This window comes from Myxine glutinosa, chromosome 1 (assembly GCF_964187855.1).
Source record: "Myxine glutinosa chromosome 1, kmMyxGlut1.1, whole genome shotgun sequence".
NCBI lineage: Eukaryota > Metazoa > Chordata > Myxini > Myxiniformes > Myxinidae > Myxine > Myxine glutinosa.
In genome coordinates, this window is record NC_136261.1 from 56,279,267 (window position 1) to 56,306,946 (window position 27,680).

The window sequence follows — 27,680 nt, forward strand, 5'->3', positions numbered from 1 at the left end:
AAAGGACACAAACACAACATTTGAGAGCAGGGACATCGAGAGAACTGTGGGAGGGAGAGGGATTGGGGAGAGGTGGGAGAGGTATAAAACATATGGACACTGCAAGGACTTCCAGGAAAGAAGTTGGAATTTCAAAAAAATGTATCGGGTGAATTAGCGGGGGTAGAAAAGATCAAGGTTTTGGATGGGGGAAGATAAGAGATGGTGGTGAACAGGTGTTTTAAAGACCTGGAGGGTGGAGTGGGATTGAAGGGAGTGAGGGAGTTTGTTCCAGAGGCGGGAGAAAATGCGAATGAAAGAGTGAAGGTGAGCAGAGAGCCTAGATTTTGGCAGTTTAACCATAAGAGGGTTGCAGGCAGATCTCGCGCGACCTGTAGGAATATTTGGGGGACAGAGCCCAGAGAAAGCTGGGGGTGCAAGGCCGGAGAGGAGTCGGTGGAAGACAGAAAGACCACCAACCTGCCTGCGGTGAGTGAGTGAAAGGCCCTCGGAGTTAACTTCATCGCAGGAGATTCCAATGATTCTGATTGATCTACTGTACAAACTTATTTTCGTTAATAACTTATGAGGAGTTTTAAATAACCGTTTATTCAATCCATCTTTGGATTAACCAATGAGGACGCGCCCGTAACTCGAGGCAGTCGCCCTGGCAACCAGATACGTCGTCCCGTCCATGTCTCTGTGAAGGCAAACGGAGCGCGGGAGGAAAACGGCGGCGCTGTTACTGTATTATTTGTCGGATGCTGTGTCTGTGTCTGTGTGAAAGAGTTTTCAAGTCGCGGCTAAGATCAAGATTCCCGGATATTACCGAATTCCCGGTGCATCCTCCCAAGTGGCAGCCATGAGGAGACAACCCCTCAAGGAAACGAAGTGAGTCCGGACGGTTCGGTGATTCCCTGCTGCACGATGGTTACGAACTGTGCTTGGTATGAAACAGTGAACAGGTAAATGGTGAAAAGGAAAACTGAGGAACGGAAGTGAAGAGAGCAAGGTATGTTGAGAAATGAGGTTGGGAAGAGCTTTCTTGTTCTTCCATGAGCCTCGTTCTTGTGGAGAAGGTTGGGAAGAGCTTTCTTGTTCTTCCATGAACCTCGTTCTTGTGGAGAAGGTTGGGAAGAGCTTTCTTGTTCTTCCCTGAACCTCGCTCCTGTGAAGAAGGTTGGGAAGAGTCTTATTGTTCTTCCATGAACCTCGTTCTTGTGGAGAAGGTTGGGAAGAGCTTTCTTGTTCTTCCCTGAACCTCGCTCCTGTGAAGAAGGTTGGGAAGAGTCTTATTGTTCTTCCATGAACCTCGTTCTTGTGGAGAAGGTTGGGAAGAGCTTTCTTGTTCTTCCATGAACCTCGTTCTTGTGGAGAAGGTTGGGAAGAGCTTTCTTGTTCTTCCCTGAACCTCGCTCCTGTGAAGAAGGTTGGGAAGAGCCTTATTGTTCTTCCATGAACCTCGTTCTTGTGAAGAAGGTTGGGAAGAGCCTTATTGTTCTTCCATGAACCTCGTTCTTGTGGAGAAGGTTGGGAAGAGCCTTCTTGTTCTTCCATGGGCCTCGCTCTTGTGAAGAAGGTTGTAAACAGCATTAGTGTTCTTCTATGGGCCTCGCTCTTGTGAAGAAGGTTGTAAACAGCATTAGTGTTCTTCCATGAGCCTCGCTCTTGTAGAGAAGGTTGGGAAGAGCCTTCTTGTTCTTCCATGAACCTCGTTCTTTTAGAGAAGGTTGGGAAGAGCTTTCTTGTTCTTCCATGAACCTCGTTCTTGTGGAGAAGGTTGGGAAGAGCTTTCTTGTTCTTCCCTGAACCTCGCTCCTGTGAAGAAGGTTGGGAAGAGCCTTATTGTTCTTCCATGAACCTCGTTCTTGTGAAGAAGGTTGGGAAGAGCCTTATTGTTCTTCCATGAACCTCGCTCTTGTGGAGAAGGTTGGGAAGAGCCTTCTTGTTCTTCCATGAACCTCGTTCTTGTGAAGAAGGTTGGGAAGAGCCTTATTGTTCTTCCATGAACCTCGTTCTTGTGGAGAAGGTTGGGAAGAGCCTTCTTGTTCTTCCATGGGCCTCGCTCTTGTGAAGAAGGTTGTAAACAGCATTAGTGTTCTTCCTTGGGCCTCGCTCTTGTGAAGAAGGTTGTAAACAGCATTAGTGTTCTTCCATGAGCCTCGCTCTTGTAGAGAAGGTTGGGAAGAGCCTTCTTGTTCTTCCATGAACCTCGTTCTTGTGAAGAAGGTTGGGAAGAGCCTTATTGTTCTTCCATGAACCTCGTTCTTGTGGAGAAGGTTGGGAAGAGCCTTCTTGTTCTTCCATGGGCCTCGCTCTTGTGAAGAAGGTTGTAAACAGCATTAGTGTTCTTCCATGGGCCTCGCTCTTGTGAAGAAGGTTGTAAACAGCATTAGTGTTCTTCCATGAGCCTCGCTCTTGTAGAGAAGGTTGGGAAGAGCCTTCTTGTTCTTCCATGAACCTCGTTCTTTTAGAGAAGGTTGGGAAGAGCTTTCTTGTTCTTCCATGAACCTCGTTCTTGTGGAGAAGGTTGGGAAGAGCTTTCTTGTTCTTCCCTGAACCTCGCTCCTGTGAAGAAGGTTGGGAAGAGCCTTATTGTTCTTCCATGAACCTCGTTCTTGTGAAGAAGATTGGGAAGAGCCTTATTGTTCTTCCATGAACCTCGTTCTTGTGGAGAAGGTTGGGAAGAGCCTTCTTGTTCTTCCATGGGCCTCGCTCTTGTGAAGAAGGTTGTAAACAGCATTAGTGTTCTTCCTTGGGCCTCGCTCTTGTGAAGAAGGTTGTAAACAGCATTAGTGTTCTTCCATGAGCCTCGCTCTTGTAGAGAAGGTTGGGAAGAGCCTTCTTGTTCTTCCATGAACCTCGTTCTTGTAGAGAAGGTTGGGAAGAGCTTTCTTGTTCTTCCATGAACCTCGTTCTTGTAGAGAAGGTTGGGAAGAGCCTTCTTGTTCTTCCATAAACCTCACTCCTGTGAAGAAGATTGGGATGAGCCTTCTTGTTCTTCCATAAACCTCACTCGTGTGAAGAAGATTTGGGAAGAGCCTTCTTGTTGTTCCATAAACCTCACTCGTGTGAAGAAGATTGGGAAGAGCCTTCTTGTTCTTCCATAAACCTCACTCCTGTGAAGAAGATTGGGAAGAGCCTTCTTGTTCTTCCATAAACCTCACTCGTGTGAAGAAGATTGGGAAGAGCATTCTTGTTTATCCATAAACCTCGTTATTGTGGAGAAGGTTGGGAAGAGCCTTCTTGTTCTTCCCTGAGCCTCGCTCTTGTGAAGAAGGTTGTAAACAGCATTAGTGTTCTTCCATTAGCCTCGTTCTTGTAGAGAAGGTTGGGAAGAGCCTTCTTGTTCTTCCATGAACCTCGTTCTTGTAGAGAAGGTTGGGAAGAGCCTTCTTGTTCTTCCATGAACCTCGTTCTTGTAGAGAAGGTTGGGAAGAGCCTTCTTGTTCTTTCCTGAGCCTTGCTCCTGTGAAGAAGATTGGGAAGAGCCTTCTTGTTCTTCCATAAACCTCACTCGTGTGAAGAAGATTGGGAAGAGCATTCTTGTTTATCCATGCGCCTCACTCCTGCAAAGAGAAAGACACAAGTGAGGGGAATGCGAAAGTGATGTGTCGGCGAACGAGGGATCGGTGGTCAAACGTTACGATTACGCATCGATTATTATGGCTCTTACGGCCAAATAACCTGATACTTACTTTTGAACTCAATTGTTTCTGGAAGATTTGCTCAAGTAATTGTGCAATCGGTGGGGTGTCTTTGCATCAGGGGTAGGGGGTTAGAGGTGGTGTGTAAGTTTTGGAGGGGGGGTTGAAGGGGGTGGGAGGGATTGCCCTACACACCTATGGAGCACACACACACTTGGCTAGAGTCCCTAACTGCTTCTCAACCATTACATGTTTGCAACACTCTGTGTACACTACGGTACCACAGCCTTTACTACCTACTGACTTGTTTCTGCTCATTTCAGGCATTTTCTGACTGACTGACCCATTTCGGGCACTTTTAACCTGCCGTTACCAGCACAAAATCTGTAATTCAAATCGTCTTTTCAACATAGCTAGTACACCCGCAGACTCCGGGAGGGGCAGGAAGGGTCATTCCTCTTTGGGGTATAAAGATTACAGTCGATCTATGGTCGGATCTCAAGAACATTGGGTGTGTGTTCATTTACCAAGTTGTCGGGATTCCTCTAAATTTATTCATTTAGTGTTATAAAGAGCATTAGCGACTGTTTAAAAAGCAAATCATATGTGTTTGTGGTTTATAATATTTTTACTTCCTGTAGAAGCCGTTACTCCCACAGAAACACCATTATAACTACTAGTACCCGACTGCAAAGCCGCAATGAGCCGGCGAAGCCAAAGCCTCTTGCCACTATTTTACCCATCACTATGGCATTAGTAGGTTAGGTAGTTGGTAGTAGGTAGGTGTAGTAGGTGTAGTAGGTACCGTACCTGGTAAGACTTGGTAAAAGAGAAGAGCAGACAGTCCTCCCCAATACCTACATACAATAAATGTTACAAGAAGCTTAAGGAAGTAACTATACGATGTGCTAGCTTAAGGCCTATTTTAAGAAATTTTAACTGGGCTTAACATACGTTTTCTCAGGATGTGTGTCATCTTCTAACTTCATTCGCTGTCAGGGCTGGTTCTCTCCGGGCACTGCGGCTTCCTCCACCAGAAGAAGTTAGCTTGCAGTAAGATCAGTGCCGACAGATCAGACGATAGCGCCGTTTCAACGGCAATGTGTGACTGTTGTTAATCAAACCGTGTCGATGGTGCTGATTGGCTGACCTAAGCTGATCGCTGATTGGTCAGCTCACAAAATTTCGCAAATTCAGACCTAAAATGACACCGTTTGCATTCTGGATGAGATAAAAATTGATAAAATTTACTTCTTGATTAATTCGGTGAATTCCGTCTCAACTTCGGATATTTCCGGCCGTGAAAAACGATCCCCTACGGCCGCGAGATTTCTAAAAAATAATTCTTCGTCAATTTTAGAATATTTGACGCCGTTTTCACCCTCCAAAACGCGTAATAAGCTTTTTTGAAATATTTTTTCAAATTCTCAAATCTCATTGGTTCTGGTGTTTGGTGACGATTTTCGTTGAAGATAACGAGGTTGGTCTTAAAGTATTTTAATTACAAATTAGAGGTGCATACGATTGTGAATCAAACAAAGACGGGTGAAACAAACTCCTATTGAACTTTTTCGCTATTTTTTTATGCATACTTCCGCATCTGGAAGATGGCGGCCTCCATTGAGTGATTTGGTTTTTGAAATATTTTTTCAAATGTTCGAATCTCATTAGTTCCAGTGTTTGGTGACGATTTTCGTTGAAGATAACCAGGCCCGTGCGGGCCAAGGTTGGTCTTAAAGTATTTTAATTACAAATTAGTGGTGCATTAGATTGTGAATCAAACAAAGACGGGTGAAACAAACTCCTATTGAACTTTTTTCAATTTGTTATGCATACTTCCGCATCTGCAAGATGGCGGCCTCCATTTAGCGATTTGGTGCGTCAAAGCTTCGAAATTCTCAAGCCAAGGGATCCAGCATAATCTGGTTTTTCAACATAATACGTACGCGTTCATTCACAACACCGGCTTAGCCGGCTATAAGCTATTTATACACGGGGAAGCTTTGGGGAAGGTCGACATTATTAGTATCAATATTGTTTTGTAATAACATTAACAATATGCGATTATCATTAATTTTGTTATTAAAAGTGTCTTTGGAAAAACGCCACAATAAATCTTCTTTGAAAATATGCCACGATAAAGCTAATTTAACATTTATATACACCTCAACGTGGAACCCCATTGACGGCAATGGCGGGCAAACTCGCTTAGGGGGGAAAAAAACCCTTGGGGAGGGGGGCAAATGAATGTGCTACAACCTTCATTGTGTAACCCTTCATCATCCTGTCAAGTTTGGTTAAGATTGGATAAGTACCTAAGGACAGAATGTATTGGCGTCAAAAATTCTTCAGACAGACTGACAGAAATGGTGTATTTTAGTATGATGTTCAGCATTTAGATGAAAAAGTGGCAATGTCTAGATGGTTAACCATAGCTGTTCTGTTCCTGAATGCAAATCGGACTCAAGGAAATATAGGAATACGAGAAATATCTTTGATTGAGCATTTTTTTTTTTTTTTTTTTTTTTTTGTATACAAGATCGAGGCTCGTGAAAGAGCGAACATTAATCACACAGAAAGACAAACAGACACACAAAACAAATAACATCGGGAGCGGTAGACAAGATGGGGAGAGAGGGGGAAGGACACAAACACAACATTTGAGAGCAGGGACCGAGAGACATGGAGACATCGAGAGAACTGTGGGAGGGAGAGGGCTTTGGGGGGAAGGCATGGGAAGGGGGGGGGGGGGTGGGAGAGGTATAAAACATATGGACACTGCCAAGACTTCCAGGAAAGAAGTTGGAATTTCAAACAAGGTGGATCTGGGGTGAATTAGTGGGGGTAGAAAAGATCAAGGTTTTGGATGGGGGAAGATAAGAGATGGTGGTGAACAGCTGTTTTGAAGACCTGGAGGGAGGAGTGGGATTGAAGTGAGTGTGGGAGTTTGTTCCAGAGGCGGGAGAAAAGAGGAATGAAAGAGTGAAGGTGAGCAGAGAGCCGAGATTTCGGCAGTTTAACCATCAGAGGGTGGCTGGCAGATCTTGTGCGACCTGTAGGAATATTTGGGGGACAGAGCACAGAGAGAGCTGGGGAGCAAGGCCGGAGAGGAGTCGGTAGAAGACAGAAAGACCACCTACCTGCCTGCGGTGAGTGAGTGAAAAGCCCTCAGAGATAGCTTCATCGCGGGAGATTCCAATGATTCTGAAAGCTTTGGATTCAACAGCGTGAAGCCGAGCCAGGTGTGAGGCAGGAGCACCAGCCCATAGGGGAGAACAGTATTCCATTGAGCTGCGGATGAAAGCCTTGTATGTGGTGAGGAGCTCAGGTGTGCCTAGGAAGGACTTCGCACGACGGAGGATGCCCAGTCGGCGACTGGCTTTGGAGGCCAGCTTGGAAATGTGGTTTTCCCAAGAAAGATCATGGCAGATGGTGAGACCCAAAAGCTTGAGCGACAGAACTTCTTGGAGAGGATTGTTGAGAAAGTAGATGGGAGGGTTGTCCAGTCGATCTTTTCGGAGAGACATAGTAAGAGTGTGAGATTTGTCAGGATTGAAAGACATGTTCCACTTGTTTGACCAGTCTGTGATTTTGTCCAGGTCTTCAGAGAGTGAGGAGGCTGCAGACTGCCGATCTGAGGGAAGAGGAATGGAGCGGCAGAGAGTGGAGTCATCAGCAAAGAGATACAGAGGATTTTCCAGAGAGTCGGAGAGATCATTGATAAAGACCAGAAAAAGCACAGGGCCCAGCACACTGCCTTGGGGAACTCCAACCTGAACGGGAAGGGGAGATGAGAGAAATCCATTCAGGGCCACACGTTGACTACGACCAGAGAGGAAGTCCGCAAGCCATGCATGGAGATTTCCATGGATACCATAGGAGGAGAGTTTGGTGAGCAGAGCTGGGTGCCAGACTGTATCGAAGGCACGTGATATGTCAAGGGAGACAGCTCTGATTTCCTGTTTGGCATTGAGGACCTCCATCCATTGTTGAGACAGCAGAAGCAGCATGTCCAGAGTAGAGTGACCTGGTCTGAAACCAAATTGATGATCAGAGATCAAGCCATTGGAGAAGAGGAAAGATTTCATATCCGAAGCAATGATGGATTCCATGACTTTGCTGATAATTGGGAGCAGGCTGATTGGTCTGTAGTTGCAAGGATCTGTTTTTGCACCTTTTTGTGTAAAGCGGTAATGTTTGCTGATTTCCAGGATGCTGGCCGATGAACTTGAGCAAAAGATGGGGTGAAAAGAACAGAGAGAGGGTGAGATAGAGCGGCAGAGCAGGATTTTAGGACCCGTGGGCTGATGCCATCTGGTCCAGTTGCAGAATCAGAGTCGAGGTTTGACAAAAACTCCTCCACCTTGTCAGGAGAGAAGGTCACAGAGTCCAGGAGCAGTTTGGTTCGACTGGGAAAGGTGGGAACAGAGAGAGATGGGTTTGGGACTAAGGATTTTGAGGCAAACACAGAGTTGAGGCATTCGGCTTTGTCACGTGCGATGTCAACTGTGTGGCCATTTGAGGTAAGGGAGGGGATGGAGGGGGAACAAACACCAGAAACGGATTTGACCAGACGCCACCAGGATTTGGAGGAAGGAGACAGGTTTGAGAGTTCATTCTTGAGTGAGGAGAGATAGTGCTTCCTGGCACTCCTGAGGGTAGACACACACTTGTTCCGAGCATGGTGGAAGGAACTGAGATTTCCTTCAGTTGGATTAGCCTTCCAAGAGGCAAAGGCAAGTTGTTTCAGGGCAACTGCCTCACCACAAGATTCAGTGTACCATGGACGGGAGGAAGGGTAAGACAACTGAAGGCGAGATGGGATAAATCTGTGCATGAGAGAGATCAGTTTGCTTTGGAAGAATTCCCAGGAAGAATTGATGTCAGAGGCAGTGGAGATGGGAGACCAATCCAGACGATTGATGGCTGCTTGAAGACCGTCCCAGTCGGCCTGAGTGAAATGCCAGACTCGTCGACGCTGAGGAGGCTCTCTGAGAATGGCCAGAGAGATGTCCACTTTGACAAGCACATGATCAGAAGAACCGATTGGAGCAGAAGAAGAGCAGCAGACATTAGCAGGGAAGTTAGTCATAACCAAGTCTAGAAGAGAAGATACTCCATTGGCTGAGATCCGGGTCGGGAAATTGACAGATTGTGTCAATCCCAGTGAGTCACAGAAGTCCTTTGCTGAGGTGCCATGACTGGTGAGAGAGGAACTCACACCCAACCAGGTGGCATGATGACAATTGAAGTCACCACATATGAGGAAGAGAGAGTTGGGATGAGTGGATAGAAGTTGGTCCATGTTGTCAGACAGTGAAATGTAGATGGAGTCATCACTGTTTGGGGGACGGTACAGAACACATATGAACAAAAGGTGGGAGCGGAGAGGAAGCCATAGCCAGAGGTACTCCTGGGGGTGAGGAGGAGAGAGGGCAGTGCAAGGAGAGTGAGGAAGAGAGTTTTTGATAAAGACAGCCACCCCACCACCAGGCCGATGCTCAGGTCTATCATACCGGAGGAGGGAGTAACCAGGAAGAGATATTAAGGAATCAGAGACATCTTGAAGGAGGAAAGTCTCTGTTAAGCAGATCAAGTCTGGATTGTCAGAAGCAACCTGTATGGAGAGATCAGTCAGGTTTGAGCGAAGGCCCCGGATGTTTGAGGTCCATACCGTTAATGAAGAGAGAGGGGGAGCATCGGGTACAGGACAGGGGAGGGGAGGAGTAGGGTAAGATGAAGGATGAGAGGGGGAGGTAGGGAGAGCAGTTGTTAGTGTGTCAGCGATTGCAGAAGAGTTCCAAGAAAGGGAAGGATGAGGAGGATGAAAGGTTTGAAGGTGAAGGGATGAGGCACAGTGAGGGGTTGTTTGAGGGGGGGCAGAGGAAAGAAGAAGGTTGGGGGGGGTGGAGGTATGAGACAGAAGGGAGACGAAGTGGGGAGGAGGCAGCGTTGAGGAGGAGGGGGGAGGAGGGAGAATTGGAGAGGAATGGTATGGGGGGAGATTTGAATGGGAGGGGTTGGGGGGGAGTTTTGAAGGGGAGGAGTGAGGGGGGAGTTTAGGAGGGGAAGGGCAAGGGGGGAGTTCAGGAGTGGAAGGGCAAGGGGGGAGTTCAGGAGTGGAGGGGTAGGGGGGGAGTTTAAGAGTGGCGGGGCAAGGGGGGAGTTTAGGAGTGTAGGTGCAAGGGGAGGGATTTGGATGGGAGGGGCAAGAGGGGAGTTTAGAAAGTGGATGATTAATGAAAGACGAACATTGAAAACAAATTGGGTTTGTTGTGATTTTCAAGTTAGCAATCCGGTTCAGAATGATGGAGGAGGGATGGAATGAATGTGAATTTAGACCATGTAGTGAGGGAGACGTATAAGATATTGAATTTCTTTTTTTTGAGGTGGAATGAGCTGGAGAGGAAATTGAGAAAAGCCTTTTAAATAGGAAGAAAAACAGCGTGTTGTAAAATACCACTGAGTAAAACACTGAAGGGGAAAGGTTATACATATTTAAATAATATTTAAACAGAACCGTGAACAATCTTATGTGCACAAAAATACCAACGGGGGGAGAGCCGAGAGGGACCACCACGAGACCAGCGTTGACGGGTTCTTACCACTTACTGTTCGTACATTGTAACATCGGCTGTGGATATAACACACTCACATGGATGGACGACATTTCTCCTTTTACCAATAGATGCAAAAATTTAGTATAATTTATCTTGCGGCCCCAGAACCAACCAAAAATATATATTTAAAACTGCCCTCACAGCAAATGCAAATTCATCATTTTAAACTCACCCTGTACAAGCCCGATGTATATCCTTCTCATTGGTATTCAGAAGAACCTAATCGAGTTGCACAGTCCATTCACTGGTAGAAATCCATCTGGAGGGGGTGTGTAGTACACGCATCTCCACTCGGGCCTTCCACAGACCTGCATGGTCAGGAGTTTGCTGTACAAACAGGTGCCTGTTTAGCGAACTGAGAAAATTCTCCGTCTTTTTTTGTGCAGAGGCACAACCCTTTTTCTCAGGTAGTTTGCTTCGTATTTTGGCTTCTTTCAGAAGCTCAGGTAGCCATTCCAATTAACAATCCTTATCCCGAACATATAATACATTTTATTTCCACCCCCATACAAGTCAGTTTCCTGGGGTTTCAGTGCATACGCACTGAGCATTTTTGGGCGGATTATGTCATTTCAAAAGTGCCATATTGTCCATCATCATTATAATACTACAAAATTATCATTTTTGACTTTTAGATAATAAGAAAACTAGAACGACACTCTTCGACGTCATGGCGTCGACTGATATGCGTCTGCCCACATTATTACATCATTATAATACTTGTACCAAGTTTGATTTAAATCCATTCAGCTGTTCACAAGTTATCACATTTTTATCTGGCATGACCTCTGACCTTTGACCTCCTGACCCCAAAATGTAATCAGTTCATGTCTACATCATTATACATACCTGTACCAAGTTTTAATTGAAATCCTTTCAGCTGTTCTCAAGTTATAGAACTATTACAGACTTTGACCTTTGCCCACAAAATATAATCAATGAATCTTTACATAACTATACATACCTGTACCAAGTTTGAATGAGATCACTTCAACCGTTCTCAAGTTATAGACATATTACAGACTTTGACCGTTGACCTCTTGACCCCAAAATCTAATCAGTTAATCTTTACATCATCTATATAATAATAGCGTAAAGACTCGACTTTGTTATCCCTTTTACGCTGCACCCAGTGACCCGATGCCCACGGCACTAATGGATTTACGATCTACGAACCGCGCTCTTTGTTTATCACGTACAGCCATACTCGAAAAATCTGAATTAGCCGACATTGGGGCCCAAAAGCATCCGATTAACTGCCGATACGACGCCATCTTGCTTCGCCTTCACCCAGCAGACGGCAGCTGGGTGAAGGCGAAGCAAGCCGTCCGCTGATTGGACAAGCGAAGGCGAAAGCAAGCCGTCCACCGAGTGGACAATCCAGAGCATGCATTTGTGCCGGTGTCGTCGATCGCGGTGTATGCTAACCTCATCAGGTGGGTTTACCATAATTTCTTCCAACCGCGCGCTTTGTTTATCTCAGTTTCCTGTTCGCCTGGCATATTCAATGACCATAAATAAAGCCCAGGGCCAAACATTCCGTAAACTGAGTATCTATTTGCTTGCTCTTGTCTTCTCCCACGGCCAGTTATATGTGGCATGTTCAAGAACACGGTCGTTCAAAGATGTGTATATCAAGGTTGATAATATGAGTACGCAAGGAGTCGTCAGAGGCTTGACTATTACCCCAAACATTGTTTATCCAGAAGTTTTAAAATAATTTCAACCTCTGATACTGCGTTCATTGTATTATATTCCTACTGCTCTGCCTTGACATTGATGCTTACCAATGCGCCAGTATGGGGCTAATTCCAGTCGATTTACTATCCGTTCATTTTTTTTAAGTCTGTGGTTCTACTGCTGTTCCTTTCCATTGACACATACCACTGCGCCAGTGTGGCCAGAGTGGTGCTATGCCGATTCCTATTACGAATCCATTCATTTTACAAAAGTATATCGTAGCGTTGTCATTTAAGTAGATTGCAATAAATACGTTGTTTATATACGCACTCTTCATTCTCATCTTTCTTCCTAACTCTTACTCGGACAAACAAATCCCCTATGCCATCCATAAAGGTATACTCTATCCATACACTACATCCTCCCTTCCGTGGATGTTCCACGGGTTTCGGCTAGTTCTACATGATTGTACCAAATTTGGTCAGAATCCCATCACTGGTTCACAAGTGATCATGGTAGCAGGATTTTTACCTAACATGACCTCTGGCCTTTGACCTCGTGACCCCATAATCGAATCAGCTCATGTTTACCTCATTACACATACCTGCACCAAGTTTGACGAAGATCCCTTCAGCCGTTCTCAAGTTATCGTGGTAACGAAAACCTATCACGGACGGATGGATGGACGGACAGCCGGAAGGACAACCGGAAAACATAATGCCTCCGGCGACTTTGCCAACGGAGGCATAACAATATATGGCAGTACTACGAGTTATGGGGGTATTGGGAAAGTATACCTTGGTTCTATATACAGTACAATAAGCTATGATATCACTGTGAAAATGACTTCTAGGTGTTAGCATTGCTGACTATAGTTTAGTTATCTCCATAGTTACTGTAATAAAGTGAGCATGAGTTAATCAATCGTGGTATTAGATATGCGATGTTTGATGTATTGGTATATAAACTGTTACGGATCCGTCACTTTCGCCTTTGTTGTTATTATATACTTGTCGGATTTTTAGTTTCAGGTAATATGGTTGTTAAGATTTTTGTGTGATATGGAGATTACTTTAGGAAAAGGTAAAAATAAATGTTTGTGAAGTAAAAAAGAAAACGCGCAAAGGAACCGGAAGAAGAAGAGAGATGGAGATGGTTATGGTTATGGTTATGGGCAGAGAGAGAGGAGGAGAGAGACAGCTGTGAGTCATGTCGAGGCTGCGAGTGGACTTTTTTTGATATTGGTCGCGAAGGAGTTGAGGCTTCACGGGAAAGGGATTGCCTGCGACATCGTCATATATTGCAAGGGTTAACAAGGGGAGATGCAGAAAATAGGGCAAAATGGAGAAGATTGTCATGGAGACCGCAAGGCTAACCCCCACTCTAGCAGGGAAAATGGCCTTAAAATGCCTGTTGTTGTTGTTGTTGTTGTTATATCGTCATATATTGCGAGTTCAATTAAACCTGCTTCTCAGGTTTTATCACCAAGTGGGAGTCATTGTTGGAGGGAGCCAGTGCCTCCATTACAGGCCGATACGCCATTTTGTCCTTGAAGAGGCTGTCAGCTTGGTGCATCTTGTTTTGTCATTGGGGTTCCGATATCGACATCATCGTGTGGAGATTGCCGTTGGTTTCCATATCGGCTCAATTTTCAAATCAACCTCTCACCTCGTAACACCTCGTCTGCCGCCTTGCCGATACCTGCCTGTTCTCATCATTCTGCACAGTTTCAACCAGTTTGGGGATCCGTGCACAGACTTTGAGGAATGTTACATTCCACTCACGTTTGGCGTATTGTGTGTTTATTGATTTGAGAGCATTGGGGAATGATGGTACCATCATAGGTATTGTTCATTTGATGCAAGTGACATTTTCCTTGTACCTTCTTTAATAGTGTTGTTATTGTGTATGTGAGAGTTCTGAATACAATTCCTTGTTTTGTTCTACATTTGCATTGGTGTGGTTTTACCATGGTTTTTTAGAACACGCAAAATAACAAATCTTTCTGCCGTGTTCCCGCTACTGACTCTGAGGTGCACCGTAACCGGGGGTTGGGGAGGTAATATGTAACAGAAATTTGGGGCTCGACCGAGATTTAATTCCCCAATATCGTCGCCCGGGATAGAATTCCCTAACATTCCCAAATCTAACATTCCCAAATTTGACATTCCCTAACATTCCAAAATCGAACATTCCCAAATTTGACATTTCCTAACATTCCCAAATTTGACAATTTTTGTGTGAACGTTAACAGGCTTGCTAACTAATAGTCACAATGGTGATTGATGTGGAAAATTTTGTGACGTCCCCTAACGAGGCACAGTTCCAGGCGTTAAAAATATCGGAACTTAGGATGTTGGCCAAATACTGCAACTTGGAGGTCCGAGTTAATAGTGTTATGGTTTTGGAATAAAGGATAATCCCCCTCGTAGTTAGACGCACCACAACATGAAGCCTCGCGATAGTTCAGTTATTTCTTAGTGAATGTAAGCGTAGTCCTTTCCTGTGTTAGTTTTGCGTTGAGCAGGCCCGTGAGTCGGGCGGTCTTTTTGGCGCTGAAATGCCACGTGGCAGGCCTGAACAAGTCTGACAAGGCCGAAGGGAGGAGCTGCAGGGGGAGTGGCCGGTAAGCAACGAGCTGCCAATCAGGGCTTGAGGGGAGTGGCTTACCACGTCGACGAGAGGTGGGGCTTGGAACATTCGAGTAAGGCCGGGGTGGAGCCATAAAACCCTACCCCGGGTACCCCCGCCTCAGAACACAGGAGAACGCACGAGAACGCAAGGAGTTGAGAGTTCGGAGTTCGCCTGAGTCAGAGTTGGAGTTGGAGTCGGGTCGAGGCATTGATTGAGTCAGAGTCGTGTGCACAGGCAGTGGAGTTAAGTTGAGCTTGAGAACAGGAGTGTAGCTGCAGAACGAGGGAATTGAACAATTGCTTATTATCGTCATTGTACACGAACGTGCCCCGCGCCCCGTGCCCTGCGCTGTATTAATCGCACGTTCGAGAAGACGACCCTTTCCGGGCCACAGACGCGTGATCTCCTCCTGCCTGCCTTCTCCTGCATACGTGCCATGACCGCCAGAGGGCCACGCCGGGTGAGCTGTTCCGGAGCGACTGATGGCAAAGCGCGTTTGGCGCGCGAACTTCTTTTCTTCCTCTCCCCGTGTGCGTGAGTGGGCCCTGTGTCTGGGAAAAAGTTAAATTGGTTAAGCTTCTGCTCTGTGTCCCCGTTCCTTCTGTGAATCATTGTACATTGTAAATAAATTGTGTTATTCCTCTTATTTGACCATTCCCGTCCCTTCCATTGGTTGGCCTCGCATGGTATGACTAGAACCGCTCGAATCGGGTTCTATAAAAGTAACGGCACGAGTCACGTTATACGCATACCGCTCGGGCGTACTCGATTAAGTGTGGCTTGTGCGAGGTTCAGTCCCCGCTTTTGTGGCAGCGTGGGTTAAAGGTACGTGCAGCATCGACCTGATACCCTTTTTCACGCTTGCTCCGGAAGTGGCAATTCGGCCTCGTGAACACGAAGACCCAGAGGAAAAAAGGGGTTTAATTCCGCCTTTGTAACGGGAATGGGCTTCTGGGGATCCGCAACAATATGAAGAAGGCAGAATTTCAGACTTTGGTGGTAGAATATTTAGGGGAGAGAAAAAATGGGAAGAGGTAGCATTGGATTGGTTACCAGAGGAAAAAGGAAATATGGAGCTCTGGAAAATGGAGATGCAACTGCAGAGCCAGGAAAGATTGAAAGAGTTGGAATTGAAAGCAGGAAAGGAAAGCAGAAAAGGAACTCGAGGAGAAAAGAGCAGAGGAAAGAAGATCAGAAAAGGAACGAGATCTCATGGAGAGAAGAGCAGAAGAAAGAGCAGAGAAGAGCAGAGGAAAGAGCAGAGGAAAGGAGAGCCGAAAGGGACTTAAAGGAACGGGACATGGAGTATCAGAGGGAAATTAAACTCAAGGAGCTTGAATTACTGGGAGGACGGAGAGAAATCTTATCCTTGCCGGCTAGTTCGACAACAAGTCAGAACACTTGGGATATTGGTAGGCATGTAAGACTTGTTCCACCCTTTAATGAAAAGGAGGTAGGCAAGTTCTTTTTACACTTTGAAAAGGTGGCTCAGATTTTAAAATGGCCTGTGGAGTCATGGACTATGTTAGTACAAAGTGTTCTGGTGGGTAAAACTCAAGATATCTATTCGGCTTTACCGATTGACCAATGTGCAGATTATGAGACAGTCAAGAAAGCCATCCTCAAAGCCTATGAATTGGTCCCAGAAGCTTATCGACAAAAAATTAGGAATGCCAGGAAGTGGGAGAATGACCCATGTGGAGTTTGTCAGAGAGAAGGAAACTATGTTTGATAGGTGGTGTGGCTCGAAAGAGATTGGGGAAGACTTTAACCGTTTACAACAATTGATTTTGGTGGAAGAATTTAAACAGTGTGTCCACGCGGACATTAAAGTACATTTGGATGAGAGAAAAGTACCTGAGTTGTATGAGGCAGCAACAGTGGCAGATGACTATGCTTTGACTCACAGGATGGGGTTTCACAAACCTAATTTCCCTCCTAGAGGTAGCCAGGGAAGTTACATTAAATCAGGTTTGGAGAGCAAGTTCTTATGGAGGCGGCCCAGAGAGGAGTATCGAGCAAAATCTGGTACCTCAAATTTTAGTGATCAACAGACTGAATGTCCAAGGCTATCTTCCAGGAGGCCTGAGGCAGACAACGGGATTTTCCTCCGGGCCTACTTGCGCTTTTTGCAAGAAACCTGGGCATTTGATGTCCCAAATGTTATGCCCTGAAAAGGAGAAATCAGGATCGGAGTCAGGCTAGTTCAACTCCGAATGCGTTGGCCAGTGCGAGAAATCGTCCTTGGAGGACAGTGAATTGTGAAGGTCCCCGTGCCAAACTTACTGCATCAGATAACGACCTTGTCCAAGAGGGTTACAAGCCTTTCATTTCCAAGGGGTTTGTGTCACTGGATGACGACTTAACTAACCAGAGACCTATTAGGGTATTGAGGGACACGGGAGCACATCAATCTTTGATGCTCGAGGGCATTTTGCCATTATCTGAAAAAGCTGCAACTGGGGTGAGTGTCCTCTTACAGGGGGTTGGTGACTTCGTTAAAGCTCCTCTTTATGTGATCCATTTAAAGTCTGAGTTGGTGTCAGGACCGGTCACCGTAGGTTTACAAGCCACTCTTCCTGTGGAGGGAATTACTTTTATTATCAGCAACGATTTGGCTGGTGGTCGAGTTTCAGGTAATCCAATGTTTGTTGAAAAGCCAGTTATGGAAAATAACACAGCACAGTTAGAGCAGGAGATTCCGGGTATCTTTCCATCATGTGCAGTGAGTCGTGCTAGGGGTAGGAAGCGCTCTGAAGAGAATGAGAAGGAAGGTGATGTGGATTTTGGTTCCATAGAGGTTTTGGAGGAAAGGTCTGGGAGACACGGTAGTGAAGGGAGTGACACCAAGGAACCTAATGATAATGTTTCATCTGGACCAAAGGATAAAATGGAGTGTCTGTCGGAGACATCTGGGAACGAGGTTGAACAAACGGTGCTTGTCCGAAAGAGACTTGTTGAAGAGCAACACAGAGATTCTGAACTCCGGAGTCTCATTGGTAAAGCCATTACAGAGGAAGAGGCTATGAAGGTACCTGTTGATTACTTCATGAAAGGGGAAGTACTTATGAGAAAATAAAGACCACTGGAGGTACCAGCAAATGACGAGTGGAAAGTCCATTACCAAGTTGTGGTGCCACAACCATACCGGAAGGAGATATTGAGTTTGGCACGTGAGACACCTTTGGCCAGGCACCTTGGAGTGAACAAGACGTGTGAAAGAATTCTGGCACATTTTTTCTGGCCAGGATTGCGACGTGATGTGGCGGAATTCTGTAAATCTTGTCATTCTTATCAGCTAGTGGGCAAACCTTATCAGAAAATCCCTTCAGCGCCTTTAAAACCGATTCTATCTTTTGAAGAACCATTCAGCCGGGTCATTATTGACTGTGTAGGTCCTTGTCCTAAAACTAAGGCTGGACATCAGTATATGCTGACCATCATGTGTGCTTCCACTAGGTTCCCAGAAGCGGTGCCTCTTAGGAAAATTACTGCGACAGTTATAGCGAAGGCCTTGATTAAATTTTTCACCTTGGTTGGCCTACCTAAGATCATCCAGCCTGATCAGGGTTCCAATTTCATGTCAAAGCTTTTTCAGCAAGTGGTATACCTGTTGGGAGTGAAGCAAGTGAGGTCAAGTACTTACCATTCCGAGAACCAAGGGGCCTTGGAAAGGTTTCACCAGACATTAAAGAATATGATCAGAACTTACTGCTTTGAATGTGACAAGGATTGGGACGAGGGAATACCCTTATTGCTGTTTGCCACGAGGGAATCTGTTCAGGAGTCATTGGGATTCATTCCTTTTGAACTCGTGTTTGGACACACAGTTCGAGGACCTTTGAAACTGGTGAAGGAACAGTGGCTGCAGGAGGAGTCGCAGTCAACTGTGTTGGAGTATGTGACAACTGTTAGGCACAGATTGGCTAAGGCCTGTGAAGTAGCAAGAGGAAACTTGAAAGCAGCACAGAACAAAATGAAAGTGAGACATGACAAGACTTCTCAGGAAATAAATTTCAGTCCTGAGGATCGAGTGCTGGTGTTGCTTCCAGATCCAGGTCGTCTGCTACAGGCTAGGTATTTTGGTCCCTATGCCATCGAAAGGAGGGTCACTAAAACGGATTTTGTGGTGACATCTCCCGATTGACGGAAAAAGTGGCAGCTGTGTCACGTGAACCGACTTAAGAAATATTATGAGAGGAAGCCTGTGGAGAAAGTGGATCCTGTCTCACCTCTCGTACCTGTCGTCGGTTTGCAAGATAATCCAGAGTTTGAGGCCAGTGTGAAGTTCGATAGCATTGATGGCCAGGCTTAGCCCAGATTGACGAACACTCAAGCGTTAAGGAACCGAGACCAGAAATTAGGTTATTTGACGAGGGAACAACAAGGACAATTATCCAACCTAATTTCTGAGTTTGCGCATTTGTTCACAGATGTACCTGGTCTTACCGATCTGGTATGTCATGATATTGATGTGGGGGAGTCCCGTGAAACAACACCCCTACCGGATGAACCCTGTTAAGATAGATTATCTCCAGAAGGAGGTTCAGTATATGTTGGAGAACGACATCATCGAACAAAGCAGCAGCGAATGGAGCTCACCATGTGTGTTGGTTCCAAAACCCGATGGTAGTTTTCGCTGTTGTACGGATTTAAAACGGGTTAATGCAGTGACCAAGACCGATTCGTATCCTATCCCGAGGATTGATGACTGTATTGATAGAATAGGCCCAGCTAAATTTGTAATCAAATTTGACTTGCTGAAAGGGTATTTGCAGATTCCTCTTACGGGCAAAGGAAATTTCGGCCTTAGTCACACCAAATGGGTTGTATCAGTACAAGGTTTTTCCCTTTGGGTTGAAAAACGGTCCTGCTACGTTTCAACGACTAATTAATAAACTTATTGCATACCCTGAGGGAGTGGAGGCGTATCTGGATGATGTCATCGTCCACACCATGAAAATGGAAGATCATCTTAAACAAATTCATGCATTCTTCACCTCAAACGGCTACACAGCTGACACCACAGCACATGAAAAAGCCGAATGCCTCAACTCTGTGTTTACCTCAAAATATTGTGTCCCAAACCCATCTCTCTCTGTACCCACCTTTCCCAGTCGAACCCAGCTGCTCCTGGACTCTGTGTCCTTCTCTCCCGACAAGGTGGATAAGTTTTTGTCAAATCTCGACTCTGATTCTGCAACTGGACCAGACGGCATCAGCCCACGGATCCTAAAATCCTGTCCTGCCACTCTGTTTCACCCTCTCTTTGTTGTCTTCACCCTCTCTTTTGCTCAAGGTCATGTGCCATCTGCTTGGAAATCAGCAAACATTACCGCTTTACACAAAAAGGTGCAAAAACAGATCCTTGCAAATACAGACCAATCGGCCTGATCCCAATAATCAGCAAGGTAATGGAATCAATCATCGCTTCTGACATCAAATCATTCTTTTTCTCCAATGGCTTGATCTCGGATCATCAATTTGGAGTCAGACCAGGTCACTCGACTCTGGACCTGCTGCTTCTGCTGTCTCAACAATGGATGGAGGTTCTTAATGCCAAACAGGAAATCAGAGCCATCTCCCTTGACATATCTCGTGCCTTTGATACGGTCTGGCATCCCGCTCTGCTCACCATACTCTCCTCCTATGGTATCCATGGAAATCTCCACGTATGGCTTGTGGACTTCCTCTCTGGACAAAGTCAACGTGTGGCCCTGAATGGATTTCTCTCATCTCGCCTTCCTGTTCAGGCTGGAGTTCCCCAAGGCAGTGTTCTGGGCCCTGTGCTTTTTCTGGTCTTCATCAATGATCTCTCCGACTCTCTGGGAAATCCTCTCTATCTCTTTGCTGATGACTGCACTCTCTGCCGCTCCAAACCTCATCCCTCAGATCGACAGTCTGCAGCCTCCTCACTCTCTGCACACCTGGACAAAATCACAGACTGGTCAAACAAGTGGATCTTGTCTTTCAATACTGACAAATCTCACACTCTTAGTATGTGTCTCCGAAAAGACCATCTGGACAACCCTCCCATCTACTTTCTGAAAAATCCTCTCAAAGAAGTTCTGTCACTCAAGATTTTGGGTCTCACTATCTGCCATGATCTTTCCTGGGAAACCACATTTCCAAGCTGGCCTCTAAAGCCAGTCGCCGACTGGGCATCCTCCGTCATGCAAAGTCCTTCCTTGGCACACCTGAGCTCCTCACCACATAGAAGGCTTTCATCAGCAGCTCAATGGATTACTGTTCTCCCCTCTGGGTCGGTGTTCTTGCCTCACACACAGCTCAGCTTCACATGGTTGAAACCAAAGCGTTCAGAATCATTGGAATTTCCTGCGATTAAGCCGATTATGAGGGCCTTTCTCTCTCTCACCGCAGACAGGTTGGTGGTCTTTCCGTCTTCTACCGACTCCTCTCCGGCCTTGCTCCCCCAGCTCCCTCTGTGCTCTGTCCCCCAAATATTCCTACAGGTCGCACAAGATCTACCTGCAACCCTCTTATGGTTAAACTGCCAAAATCAAGACTCTCTATTCACATTCACTCGTGCATTCCTCTTTTCTTCCGCCTCTGGAACAAACTCCCTCACCCTCTTCAATGCCACTCCTCCCTCCAGGTCTTTAAAACAGCTGTTCACCACCATCTCTTATCTTCCCCCATCCAAAACCTTGATCTTTTCTACCCCCGTTAATTCACCCCAGATCCACTGTTTTGAAATACTGACTTCTTTCCTGGAAGTCCTAGCAGTGTCCATGTGTTTTATACATCTCCCACACACTCCCCCTTCCCATGCCTCCTCCCACCAAGCCCTCTCCCTCCCACAGATCTCCCGATGTCCCTGCTCTCAAATGTTGTTCTTGTGTGCTTCCCTCTCTCTCCCCATCTTGTCTCCCGATCCCTTTATCATATGTTTTATGTGTCAGTTTGTCTTTTTGTGATCAATGTTAGCTCTTACACGAGTCTCGATATTGTATACAAAAAAAAAAGGAAAAAGAAAGAAGCTGTATGGATTTAAAGCAAACTTGGTTCAAGTATTAAAATGATGTAATAATGTGGGCGGAAACATATCGTTCGACGTTGTGACGTCGTAGAGTGTCGTTCTAGTTTCTGATTTATATTCTCCTCATACAAACGTTTCTAAATCTTATATCATTCTCTTATCAATCCAATCTCCTTTGATACCTGCTCTCAGGCTGTTACAGCTGGGATTCCCCCAGAGAAAAGTGAGCAACACGTCTTCTGGGAGTTTCACAAAAGTTGTGTCCCGCTTTATGCTCCATGGACCAGGGAATCGCATGACTGGCTCCCAATTGGATGGGCTTGACCAAGCACCTGGATCAAACTGCAACAAGCCAGCTATTGTGGTGAATATGAACTGAATATGAACTTTAGCTTTGTTCACCACATATTGATGATCACATATTATTGGCGAAGATCATTTCACCTGGTGATATATTTTAGTGCTTGTTATGTAAACGACATAAACATTCAGAAAAAGTATTTACCTGCATGGAGGAGGACACATGAGTGCTGAAACCTGCACATATAAGCAACACTTAAAATATACACCACAATTTGTTGATTATTTAAGTTCTGCTAAAAGTATGTATTTAAGTGAATATGAAATAACGTATATGGACAGAGCTTAGGTAGTGTAGCAGTTGAACGTGCAATGTAATGCTGACAGTGTCTCATGGATATAGTTCACATGATGTTTCCACTGATTTTGATTATATGATTTCAAAATGGGTTGTTGCTTCCGCCACCAAAGGTGGATGTAGGTTATGTTTACACCCCTCTCTGTTTGTCTGTGAGCAGGATATCTCAAAACGTTGTGGACGAATTCGGACGAAGCTTGTTAGACAGGTTGGGTGTAGGACAAGGTCGAATTTTTTCGATTTGGGTTAAAATCCGGATCCAGATCTGAAGTTTTTAAGCGATTCTTCATCATTGAGAGACAGGACTAAAACCAATATATAGCACGATATCTCAGGAAGTTCTGGACGGATTCGGACAAAACTATGTGGACAGTTTGAGTGTGTGACAAGAACGAATTGTATCTTGAATTCCCAGGTCTCACTAATCAGCCATGACCTTTTGATCAACGACATAGCAAAACTGGATTGAAAAGCAAACCAGTGTAATGGAGTGGATTCGCGGGAACACAGAATGGAATGGAATGGATGGACCATTACATTTCACTCACTCACCGCAGGCAGGTTGGTGGTCTTTCTGTCTTCTAGCGACTCCTCTCCGACCTTGCTCCCCCAGCTCTATCTGTGCCCTGTCCCCCAAATATTTCTACAGGTCGCACAAGATCTGCTTGCAACCCTCTTATGGTTAAACTGCCAAAATCAAGACTCTCTGCTCACCTTCACTCCTTCAATCCTCTTTTCTCCCGCCTCTGGAACAAACTCCCTCACTCTCTTCAATCCCACTCCAACCTCCAGGTCTTTAAAGCAGGTGTTCACCACCATCTCTTATCTGAGTGCTGAAAAAACCTTGATCTTTCCTCCATCCAAAACCTTGATCTTTTCTACCCCTGTTAATTCACCCCAGATTTCTTGAAATGCCAACTTCTTTCCTGAAAGTCCTAGCAGTGTCCATGTGTTTTTTTTTTTACCTCTTCCACCCCCCTCACCCCCTCCCCCTTCCCATGTCCCCACCCCCAAGCCCTCTCCCTCCCACAGATCTCCCAATATCCCTGTTCTCTGCTGTTGTACTTGTGTGCTTCCCTCTCTTTCCCCATCTTTTCTCCCGCTCCCTTTATCCTATGTTTTATGTGTCCGTTTGTTTTTTGTGATTAATGTTAGCTCTTAAACGAGCCTCGATCTTGTCCAACAACAAAACAAAAAAACACAGAATGGGAATCCTCTGTTTTTCCTTGAAATCTTTCCTTGAAACCTAAATGACCTAAATCTTTCCTTGAAAAAAATCAGAAACTGCTCACAGTCTATAATTCCTTTGTCCATATTTCAATAAAGTACTGCTTTACGCAATGGGGTTGGGCCCCAGGACCATATCTGTCTCTCTTGGAGTCTGTGGAATCTAAATCTCTCACCATAATCAAAATCTCCCATGATGAGGCTGAACCGAGCTGACAGTTCGGCTGAAGCCTCATCACGGGAGAATTAAAAGTCTGTTGCTCTCACCTCGCAGGCAGGTATTTGTCCTCACTGTGTTTTTTTACTGTCTCTCCTCTGGTTTAACTCCTTCTAGTCAGGTTCACGATGTTTTTTCTTTCAAAATTTTTGGAGATTAGCAAAACTATACATTTTTGGAATATTCACAGCATGAGGAATCCAAAAATTAATGTTGGCATTTGCGTAGACACCTTTGCGAAAATGACACTCAGGACAGTGATGAAGATCTGTAAAAGCATATTCCTGAACGGTATATACCTAGTAGATCCTGTGTATAGGATTTATAGTTCAATCTGATACTGACAAGGCTGCTTTATTGCTTTATAAACCCATACCTATAACTTCAAAGGACTTGCAATATCATGTATTATGTAATACAGTTATATCACAAATATAAAGACAATGATTTTCAATTACCTTTGTTTGTTGCTTTTCTATAATCCTGAGCACTATTTTGAGGCCTTTATTGGATTCCTTGACCCAGAAAACATAGGATTAGTATATTTAATTAAGTTTCTAGGTTGACTAGAAGCCGAGATCGCGCAAAATATGTATTTTATGGTGGCCATTTTGAAAATCCAAAATGGCGGCCATGCAGGTATCTGTGCAAATGCCAACATTGATTTTCGGATTCTCCATGCTCTGATGATTCCAAAAATGTACAGGTTTGCTAATCTCCCAAATTTTTGAACGAAATTATCTTTGTTAACGTAGTGAACCTGACTATTCTGCTCTCTCAGCCCTCTAACCCTCCCCAACAACTCCAGGATGTATGTGTTTTCCCAGCAACCATCTCACTGTGAAACTTCAAAAATCCAGGTTTACTGCACACCTAAACTCTTTTGGTCTTTGCTTCTGTATGTGGAATGGCTATGCTTCCCTCAGAGCTTCAAGCAGGTGGTGCACCGCCATCTCATGTCATCCCCTATCCTTACCCACAATCGTTATTTCCCTCATTAACCCTTCTTAAGCCAGCAATATGACTTGCAGGTTGCAGTTTCCCTCCTTCCTCTCACTCCCCTTTTTCTGTTCCTTAATTCCTCTGCTTATTTTATCCAAGACATGCTCCGCTGCCATACTGTCAATTCAAAACCTCCGTCACTTGATTCTTTGATGAGCCTCAATCTTGTGTAAAAAAAGAAGCTTTATGATTCGATTCGCCTTCACGCAATTAATAAATACTTGCCAGTTTTTTTTTTTTTAATGGATGCCTCAAACTGTTCTTATTCTGTGACTGGATTCAGCATAAATGACGTCATTAAGAAATAAAAATAAAACTACATAATGGGAAAACAGTGAAAACTCTCAAATCTGAAATTATGAAATCTGAAATATCCCAAGATCCCAACAAAAGTCGATTTTCAGAACATCCGTACAGGGAGGGGTGGGGGTGGTGATAAAGGATGGGGAGTGTCGATGTCGGGTGGAGTGTCGATGTGTTGTCGATGAAAGTGCAGCGTCGTGATAGCATAGGCTTAGAGAAAGGGTGTGAGGTTTGAACAATGTCTTGCCCACGTGGAGACGGGGATAATTATTGATAACTCCTTAGGAGGATTGAATCTCTTTGTGCGTCCAAAGTAGACGGTTAGCGGTTCTTAGAGAAAGCAAGAGAAAGATAGTGTGAGTGTATGTGCAGTAGTGCAGTGCGCCAGGGACTTCACACCATCACTGCTCCATCGCCTCGTCTTCTCCTCGCAGCCTGTCCTGGACCCACCGCAGTTCATCCAGGACCGAGTACCATTCATCCTGGACCGAGTGCAGTTCGTTCCGGCAGATGATTCCTCAAGCAGGCAAGCAGTCTTCTTGTAGAGTCGCCGATGCACGCACAACAGCCCTGAACCGAGCCTCGTCCTGGCCTTTATATGTGACATGCTGGGCGTGGCTTCAATGGAGAAAAGTTCACGGGAGGATATTTCGACACCTCGTGGCATTTTCCCATTGGTTCGCATGCAAAGGGGTGGATCCCGTGATGGAGCTGTGGAAAAACCCCACGTTGTTATGTTCAGGTGGCGATGTGCACCCCCGCCCCTCCTCTTCCGCCCCCGTCCCTCCTCTTGCACGCCCCCACCCTCCTCTTGCACACCCCCACCATCTTCTTGCACGCCCCCACCCTCTTTTTGCATGCCCCCACCCTCCTTGCATGCCCCCACCCTGCTTGAATGCCCCTACCCTCCTTGCATGCCCCCACCCTCCTCTTGCACTTTCCTACCCTCCTTGCATGCTCCCACCCTCCTCTTGCATGCCTCTACCCTCCTTGCATGCCCCACCCTCCTCTTTCACGCCCCCACCCTCCTCTTGCATGCCCCCACCCTCCTTGCACGTCCCTACCCTCCTCTTGCACGCTCCCAACCTCCTTGCACGCCCCCACCCTCCTCTTGCACGCCCCTACCCTGCTTGCACGTCCCCACCCTCCTCTTGCTCGCCCCCACCCTCTTATTGCACGCCCCCGTCCTTGCATGCCCCCACCCTCCTTGAGCACCCCTACCCACCTTGCACGCCCCCCACCCTCCTCTGGCACACCCCCACCCTCCTCTGGCACGCCCCCACCCTCTTCTTGCATGCCCCCATCCTCCTTGCACGTCCCCACCCTCCTCTTGCACGCTCCCACCCTCCTTGCACGCCTCCACCCTCCTCTTTCACACTCCCACCCTCCTCTTGCACACCCCCACCCTCCTCTTGCACGCCCCCACCCTCCTCGCATGTGCAAAGACTCAAATGGCCCAGCGTTCAACGGCAATCTTGCCACTCCTTCGCACACGCAAATGTTTCTCTGTACTGTGGGTGGATTTAGTGGTGAGGGAGATGGATCGAATAGTGAGGGAGAAGGACACAGATAGAGCGAAGGATGACCGACCGAATGTGGGGCTGAAGGAAAGAGCGATGGGTTGAAGGAGGGGTTGTTGAATTGAGATTGGATCAAGCGGATTGTTGGTGGATTGAGGAGATTGAAAGTGGCACCTGAGGAGACATCACACCAGGAATAAACAGTGGCACCTGAAACAGAAATAACACATTTCCCCCCAATCACCTGAGCAAAAGGCAAGGATCTACCTACACTCAAACTAAAGAAATAACTGTCTTGAAAAATTCCTACATGTTCATGGAAGTCCTTACCGGGGATATATTCCTACAACCGTAATAATATTGTCGTATGATTCCCCTCGGTGAAGACCGGGAAATCACGAACAGGCAAAGCAGGCTTTAACCCCAAAGGCGAAGATCAAATGTGGACTCATGATCTACACGAAGAAAGAACGAAGAAGAAGAAGCTGGAAAGCCTTACCTGGTTCATCCCGCCAGCAGTCTTCAACCTGCAAAAAGTAACTCAAACTAGAACGGGTTTAAAATGTACAAAGAAAATAATGAAAGGATTTATTTTAAACGGAATCCGATAACAAGAAAAGCGCGCTGATAAACTAAAACCTAAATGGAGCGCTCCCTCACCAGACTTTGAACACGGATGAAGGGAAAATAAATGGAAAGGAATGGGTGTATGTGTGTACTTAGCTCCGACTCGATTTGTTGTCCCGCCAGGAACCCCCAACGACCGTCCGAGGCCTTGGCGTCGTTGCACGGGAAACGCGCTTGTTGGTGTGAAGCAGGCCTCACCGGGCGACTTGCTCGCCCCTGGCTCGTCACACTCCATCAGCAAGCCACGCTTGTACTCTTGTTGCTCGCATGGAGAACCAAGCTCTTTGTCCGCGCTCTTCCTCCTTACGTCCAAACGAACAGGGGAACGAGGAGACAATGCCGGCACACAACCGCTTGCACCGAGGTCCAGAACGTCAAGCAGGCACAAGAGCGAGAAGGAGGATAAGAAGACCAGCACACCAGTAAAATGTCTGCCAAACTGTCCTTTTACGTCCCTTGGCCTGACGTCATCGGTCCTCTCCTCCAATGCCCGCATGCCACGAAGCCCAGGTTCAGCTCTCTCCCAATCAGTGAGTCGTCCGCCTTCGTGATGCAATCCGCCTGTC